Here is an 8310-nt window from a genome sequence, read left to right on the forward strand (position 1 = left end):
TGGCTTCAGTTGTTCCCATGCAATGAAGTTGGATGAAAATTTACACTTGTGCAAGTGATGGAGGTTAAAAATTCGCAATAACTAAATTAGAATGTGTTTCACACATTGATATAATTAATCTTCAAAATTCTTGAAATATTTATTGCATACTAGAGCAAATAATGTAGGAAGGATTTAGCACACTATCATGACATAGGTTAGAAGCATTTCTGTTCTATGGCCAAAAAAATGCTCACCTGGGGTAAAAAAAAAAAAAAATGTATTAAAGTTGCAAATAATAAAATCAATGGTATGTTTTTTTCTCAAAGTTCCAAAATTGTGCTATGTACTAGTACGTGCATCACCTTAACATCTCTTGCTATTCTCTTTTTTCCAAAACTCTCTAGCTATTCTTAGAATCAACATTTTATGAGCATTTCCACTCTTAGGCTCTATGATAATATACAAGCTTTCAAATTTCATTGAATCCTCTTGCAAATCAAGCGTGAGTAGGAAATAATTATGTTCCATTTCTACCATGTTCGCACTATAAAAAAAAATAGTTATGAGCGGTCTTTCTAAGTGCCACTATAAACAAAAAAGAATGCTGCAAATATCTTTATCGGTATTTTTGTGGTATTTTTTTATATACTATCTTAAGATAGTGTCGGCAATTAATTTTTCATACTTTAAAACAAATGCTACTAAAACTCTTTTATTTGGTAATTATATTTGCCGGTAATAAAGTATAATATCTAGTAAAAAAAATTTAAAATAAACCTTGTTTGATTGGCAAGCACTTAGCCACCAAGCTATAACTATTATTATAAAATAAGAATAGTTTATTTAACTTATTAACATATATTCATATCATTAAATAATTATTTGATGTACATTAATTGTAATATTTCATATTTTAATCATTATTTTTTAAAAATAATAAAAATCAAAGATAAATTTATTGTATTTTATTTTTTTATAATATTTTCAAAATTTTATTTTTAAAAATATTTAAAAATTAACTTTTGTATGTTAGTATATTCATATATAATTTTTCTTACAAGCTCTGTAGGAATAGATAATTTATAATTATTTTTACTTATGATATAATAAAAAGTGTTAATAGTTTTTAATTAAAAACTATTAATATTCTTATATTATATTTTTTTCTTCAATAATTTTTGATTTTTAATATTTTAATACAAGCCCTATCAAACTAGTGACCTATATTGTAAGTCTAGACAAAGAAAACATCATGGTCGTAAATTTACAAACAAATGAATTAATACTTCTTTATATTTTTCTTAACCATATAGGTGCATTAGGTAGCACATTAATTCCAAAATGATGGGCCATAACTTTATCATTAAGGATACCTGCTTCTATAGGCTTTGCTTGAATGCATCCTTGTATGGACAATGAATGCAAAACAAACCGAGGTTTGTCATAGAATAGTTAATTTGATGCTGTCCAAAAACTACTATATTAGGCGAAGCAGAAAAACCAAGTAAAAAAATCACATAATAGTGAGTAAATGGTTTTATGGGTCAGTACTATAGTTTTAGTTATTTTTTCTCCTCCATAATTTCTGAAGTGATTAAGGGATATACAAAAGAAACCATAAATGTACAAGAAACATTTTATGATGCCTATATATGATGAAGTGTTTATGTTGTATTAAGTTAAAGAATATTAATGGCTATATCAAAGATGTAAATTCATATCTCACCTACTTTAAGCTAGAGAAGTTTTGAGGTGCTCGAGAAGAGATGCCCCTTATTTGGCAGCCCCCACTTTCTCAAAAATAGGTCACCATCTATTTGAATACGAAGACATTAAAAATAATTAAAGAAAAAGAAGATAAAGTTGCATAAAGAAAATATTCTGTATATCTCTCTAGCACTAAGATTAGATCTCACTCTCTCTCTCTCTCTCACACACATAGAGAAGAGATATATAGATAAATAAAACGTCACAGTTATTTCTCAAATATTAAATTATAATCAAACCTAGACATAGCATAAGTTGCACAAGAATATTTTAATTGAATCTCATAATTGATCCTAATCAACTAGATTAGACAAAAAAAGAATTAAATGTCTTAAATTTACATGTAAATGAACTAATATTTCTTTACCCTTTCCTTAACCATCTAGGAGACATTAATTCCAAAATGATTGATGCGCCTTAGCTATATCTTTAAAGATACCTATTTTTATAGGCTTTGCTCAAATGCATGCTTCCTTGTATGGACAATGAATGCATAAAAGAAACTGAGGTTTGTCATGGATTAGTTAATTTGATGTTTGTCTAGAAAAACTATTATATTAGGCAAAATAGGAAAACCAAGTAAAATATCACATAGCATATTTTTTTTATTGTTCTACAAAGGAAGAAAAAAGAAAAAGAAGAAATGAAAAACAAGGTACAAATCATGAACACCGAAAATAACTAAAGCCCATTGCATCCATTTGTTGCAGAAGCACCAAATCAGGAGACATGATATCTCCATTCAAATGGTCGATATCACACCTGTATCAGCTAACCAATGTTGGGAACCCGCCCATGCCGCTGATATTTCAAAACAAAAATCAGATGGCAGCGGAATCGGCATGCACGGGTTCGACGTTCATCGCATGAACGTTGTTTCTAGACCTTTCGTAATTAGGTAAGAATTAAAACTTTTAAAACTATTAGGAAGATCAAATCTTCACCTTGCGCGGGTAGATGATCACCGCAAATCTGAATTCATGGTTTTGGAAGAGGGTTCGCTTGAAGCCGTTCAAACGTCCGGCCTCTACGGGTATCCACACGAAGCAGGATCCGATCCAAGCTCTCTATCTCACCGGGGTGCTAGCTCCCTTGCAGAGATAGCTTTTGATGGCAGATCTCCTCTCTTTCAATCAACCCTTGATTGTGCTTGAGAGGAGAAAGAAGAAGGATGAAGATGGGAAGAAGATCAAAAGCCCCTGCAGCCTTCTTCTTTTTCCATGTGTTGGAGCCAAGGAAGAAGACCAAGAGGAGGGAGACGCCTCCTCTTCTTTTCCCTTTGCTGATGGCGGCTGAACCAAGGAGAGATGGAGAGGGGGTGGCCACGTGATGAAGAGGAGAAAGGTCCATCTAGGGCGCCGGCCCTAGTCCTCCTTTAATAAGGATGAAGGGCTCCTACAAGTTAGGAGCCCTTGACTACTTTCCAAGAGGGGGCGCCGGCCCCCTTTCTCTCTTCATGTCGCACCAACTAAGTGAAGAGGGGCTGATGCCCCTCTTACTTGGTTAACCCAATCCTCTTCCAAAAAGGATTAGGTGCCTCTCTCATGGTTTAATCCTAATCTAATTAGGATTAGCCAAATTTGGGTTCAATCTACGCTAGTCCTAATCCAATTAGGACTTGAATGAATCATGACTTAATTGAACTCTTCAATCCTAATCCAATTAGGAGTCATGTTGATTCATTAGATTAATAATTAATTTAGACTTAAGGAATCCTAATCCAATTAGGATTTGTTTAATTTTAGTCCTAATCCAATTAGGACTTTATTTGAATTCGAAGTCCTAATCCAATTAGGATTTCTAGGAATCCTACTCCAAGTAGGAATCCAATTTTAATTCAAAGTTCCTAATCTCATTAGGATTGTAGGAATCCTATTCCAAGTAGGAATCCCAGTCCTACTCCAACTAGGATTCCCAGTCCTAATCCAATTAGGACTCTAGGAATCCTACCCAAAGTAGGATTCTTGTTTCAAGTCCAATTAATTAATTTCCTTTCCTTCTTCAACTTCTTATCAATCAAATTGATTACTTGTGATTCCTAATCACGATTTCAACCATCGGATCGGTCAATACTTCTAGTGTGTGTGACCCCATAGGTTCTACTCTGACTGGTAGTGAGATATATTGTGATCTCTATCTCAATATCATTGAAAACTCCTTTCAATGGGTTGGAACGATTCCAACTCAACTCATTAGGGTTTATCGATCATCAAGATAATCCCTATGAGTCCCACCATCCACCAGTGACACCTAGCAGCATGTAGTGGCTACCCAGTAGAATAGAAAGATGAACCTCTAGGTGCAGTTAACGTGTGATACAGTCCTACTATCGTGGATCCCTACAGGACGGAGGTCATGGACAACTCGTCAAACCCCATCGTCTGTCATATGTCAAGATTTATTCGACTTGAGTTCGCTAATGGAAAACTCTTTTTCCACTTTATATTACTGCCCTGGCCAAGGTCTTAGAACTCAGTCTAACAAATCACATAGGATCACTCCTCTTCTATCAAGGTCGATAGATTCCTTATAGGTGCATACCCTACTCCTACAGTGAACTTACTGCAGCCAATCTACACTGCATGGACCCATATGGCTAGAGACCATGTATGTGTGCAGTCAAACTACAATAACCTCACTGTGAGTAGCCGAAGCACCGCAGGTCAAAGGACCAGTCACACTACTGCAACATCAAGCAAGTCACTGACGAGTGGATAGACATCCAAGTGACTTCTTGTCTTGGTCACGCTCAGTACCCTTGTTCTCTAACAAGCACCTGCACTATCACTTCAGTGTCCCTACACTGTGGACTCAAGTCTCGTCCATCCAGAAGGAGAGTGATCTGTGCACTGATCGGATCGATCACCGTCCTCGTGATGATCCATTGATCAGGAGCATTTAGAAATTAATCATCAATGATACATGGCTCAAATTCTCAACTCTTGAGAATATGTATCATCATTTTATTAATTTCTTGGACGATTCATAGACACATAAACAATATGAATGAAAGGATGCCTTTTATTTATTCAATAATAAATAGTCAAGTACAAAATTATGTCCCTAGAATCAACAATGTGTCAGCCAAATTGGCTTCTAGGGCATACATCTAACAATCTCCCACTTGCACTAAAGCCAATTGGTCATATATCTTAGGCCCATCTTCTCAAGGTGGGCTTCAGTCTTTTGCTGACTCAGCTGCTTAGTGAACGGGTCTGCCACGTTATCCGCGGAGTCTACTCTCTGCACCTCTACATCATAGTCGCGTATGAAATGGAAGCGCCGCTCTATGTGCTTGGACTTCTGATGAGACCATGGCTCCATAGCTAGTGCTATGGTGCCAATGTTATTGCAGTAAAGTGTTATGGCATCTAATGACATTACACCTAACTCTGCAATTAACTTTTAATCAGAAGGTTTCCACTGCACCCTTAGATACGGCTTAACATTCAGCTTCTAAGGTAGAATCTATAATGATCGGTTGTTTGGAACTCTTCCAATTTACTGAATCACAATTGCACATATTCTGATGTAGACTTTCTATCATCAATATGTGTGCATCCTTCTACCTTCAACTCTGATCTTCTCCCAAAGACCAAGAACATGTCCTTAGTTCTTCTCAAGTACTTAAGACTGTTCTTCACAGCTATCCAGTGCTTCTTGCCTGGATCCGACTGATATCTGCTTGTGACACTCACAGCAAGAGCTATATCAGGTTGTGCACACAGCATGGCATACATGAGGCTTCCTATTGCCGATGCATAGAGAATCTTGCTCATGTGTTGAATCTCTTCAGATGTGTTGGGGCAAATCTTCTTGGAGAGATGAATTCCATGTCTTAGGGGTAAGAGACCCCTCTTGGAGTTTTCCATGCTGAACCTCTTCAGCACCTCCTCTATGTACATCTTCTGTGAAAGGCCAAGCATCCTTTTAGATCTATCTCTATAGACCTTTATTCCCAAAATATAGGATGCTTCCCCAAGGTCTTTCATGGAGAATTCTTTTGACAACCAGACCTTGACCGAGGTTAGCATGGGAATATCATTCCCAATCAGGAGAATGTCATCTACGTACAGTACGAGAAAAACGACAGCACTCCCACTAACCTTTTTGTAAACACATGGTTCCTCTTCGTTTTTGATGAAATCAAACATTTTGATTGCATCATCGAAACGAGTGTTCCAACTCCGAGAGGCTTGCTTTAGTCCATAGATGGACCTTTGCAGCTTGCAGACCTTGTGATCTCCATCACTGGAAGTGAAACCCAAAGGCTGTTCCATATAGATATCTTCATCAAGATGTCCATTCAGGAAAGCAGTTTTTACATCCATCTGCCAGATTTCATAATCATGAAATGCTGCAATAGCAAGCAATGTTCGGATGGATTTTAGCATGGCTACAGGTGAAAAGGTCTCCTGATAGTCAATGCCTTCGCGCTGACTATACCCTTTCGCCACAAGCCTTGCCTTATAGGTCTCTACCTGTCCATCCGAACTTATCTTCCTTTTGTAGATCCATTTGCATCCAATAGGTACAATACCTTCTGGTGGATCTACTAAGGTCCAGACTTGGTTGGAATGCATGGAGTCTAACTCTGACTTTATAGCTTCCAGCCATTTCTCGGAATCGATATCAGATATCGCCTCGTTGTAGGTTTTGGGATCCTGTATGTGATCTCTATCTCCCACTAGGAACATTTTCTCGGTATCCTCTTCTAGTATACCTAAGTATCTATCGGGAGGATGGGAGACCCTACTAGATCTACGAGGTGGTTGAGGGACATCGTGCACTGGCTTTTTATGAATGGGTTCTATAGGATCCATGACTCGTTGCTTTTCAGAGATTTTCTCTTCAAGCTCAATTTTCCTCCCACTGCCTCTATCAAGGATAAACTGTTTTTCCAAGAAGATGGCATGACGGGTCACAAACACATTGTGATCCTCTGAGATGTAAAAATTGTATCCTAATGACTCTTTAGGATATCATATAAAACGAGCACTTATGATCCTAGCCTCTAACTTGTCTGCCTGTAGTCTTTTGACGTGGGCCGGACATCCCCAAATCTTGAGATGACCCAGACTTGGTTTCTTACCATGCCATATCTCATACGGTGTGGTAGGAACGGATTTAGAGGGAACTCTATTCAATAAATAAATCGCCGCGAGTAAGGCATCTCCCCAAAGGAACATAGGTAAATCAGTGAAGCTCATCATGGACCTGACCATATCCAATAGGGTCCGATTCCTCCTCTCTGACACCCCGTTGAGTTGAGGTGTACCCGGAGGTGTCCATTGTGAGACTATGCCATTTTCTTTGAGATAGTCCCGGAATTCTCTACTAAGGTATTCTCCTCCTCGATCTGATCGAAGAGCCCTAAGAGGTTTTCCAGTTTGTTTTTCTACTTCATTCTTGAACTCTTTGAACTTTTCAAAGGATTCAGACTTGTGTCTCATAAGATACACATACCCATACCGTGAATAATCATCGGTAAATGTAATGAAGTAAGAATAACGTCCCCTGGCTAGCACATCGAATGGGCCACATACATCTGTATGTATTAGGGTAAGTATTTCAGTGGTCCTCTCCCCATGTCCTACAAAGGGCAGTCTAGCCATTTTTCCTTGAAGACAGGACTCGCAAACTGGATATGACTCGGAAGTCAATGAGCCGAGAAGTCCATCTTTATCCATTTTGTTCATCCTATCCTCTCCAATATGGCCAAGTCTGAGGTGCCACAAATATCTTTGGTTTATCTCATCTCTGGATCTTTTGGATCCTTTGGCACTCATATCTTGCTCGGTAACATTCACAGATACATCCATATGTAAATGATAGAGACTGTCAATCATGAAACCACGTGCGACTATTTTATTTCTCAAATAAATAGAACAGCAGTCTTTGTCAAATGTAAAAACATGACCTTCCTGTGCTAGACATGAAACAGAAATCAAATTTCTGCTAGCAACAGGTACATAATAGCAGTCTCTAAGTATTAAACTAAATCCAGACGGTAGTCGCAGATGGTAGGTGTCCACAGCCACAGCAGCAACTTTTGCCCCGTTGCCAACCCTAAGGGTTACCGCACCTTCCGCCAGCCTTCTACTTTCCTTTAGACCCTGCATGGTAGTGCACAAATGAGCACTAGAACCAGAATCTATAACCCAACTAGAAGTAGAAGAAACCGTTAGATTAGTTTCAATTATGAGCAAGTCTATACCTTCTGAAGGTGTGTCACCTTTCTTGTTCTTCAGGCTCTCGAGGTATGAAGGACAGTTTCTCTTCCAGTGGCCTTCGACATTGCAGTGGAAACATTTTCCTTTGTCGTTAGCCTTTTTCTTTTGAACTTCCTTCTTTTGCTTCTTGTCTTTCTTCTGCTTCTTAGCAGGCTTCTTTTTCTTCCAAGTAGACTTTCTCTTGGAACCAGAAGTCAACTCAGCAGTAAGGACATTGCCCCTTGAACCTTTCAAGGCTCCCTCAGTAGTTACCAACATGTTGATTAGTTCAGTCTTAGTGCATTCAATCTTATTCATGTGGTAGTTTACTATAAATTGACCAAATGAA

Source organism: Phoenix dactylifera, unplaced genomic scaffold, assembly GCF_009389715.1.
Source record: "Phoenix dactylifera cultivar Barhee BC4 unplaced genomic scaffold, palm_55x_up_171113_PBpolish2nd_filt_p 000385F, whole genome shotgun sequence".
Lineage (NCBI taxonomy): Eukaryota > Viridiplantae > Streptophyta > Magnoliopsida > Arecales > Arecaceae > Phoenix > Phoenix dactylifera.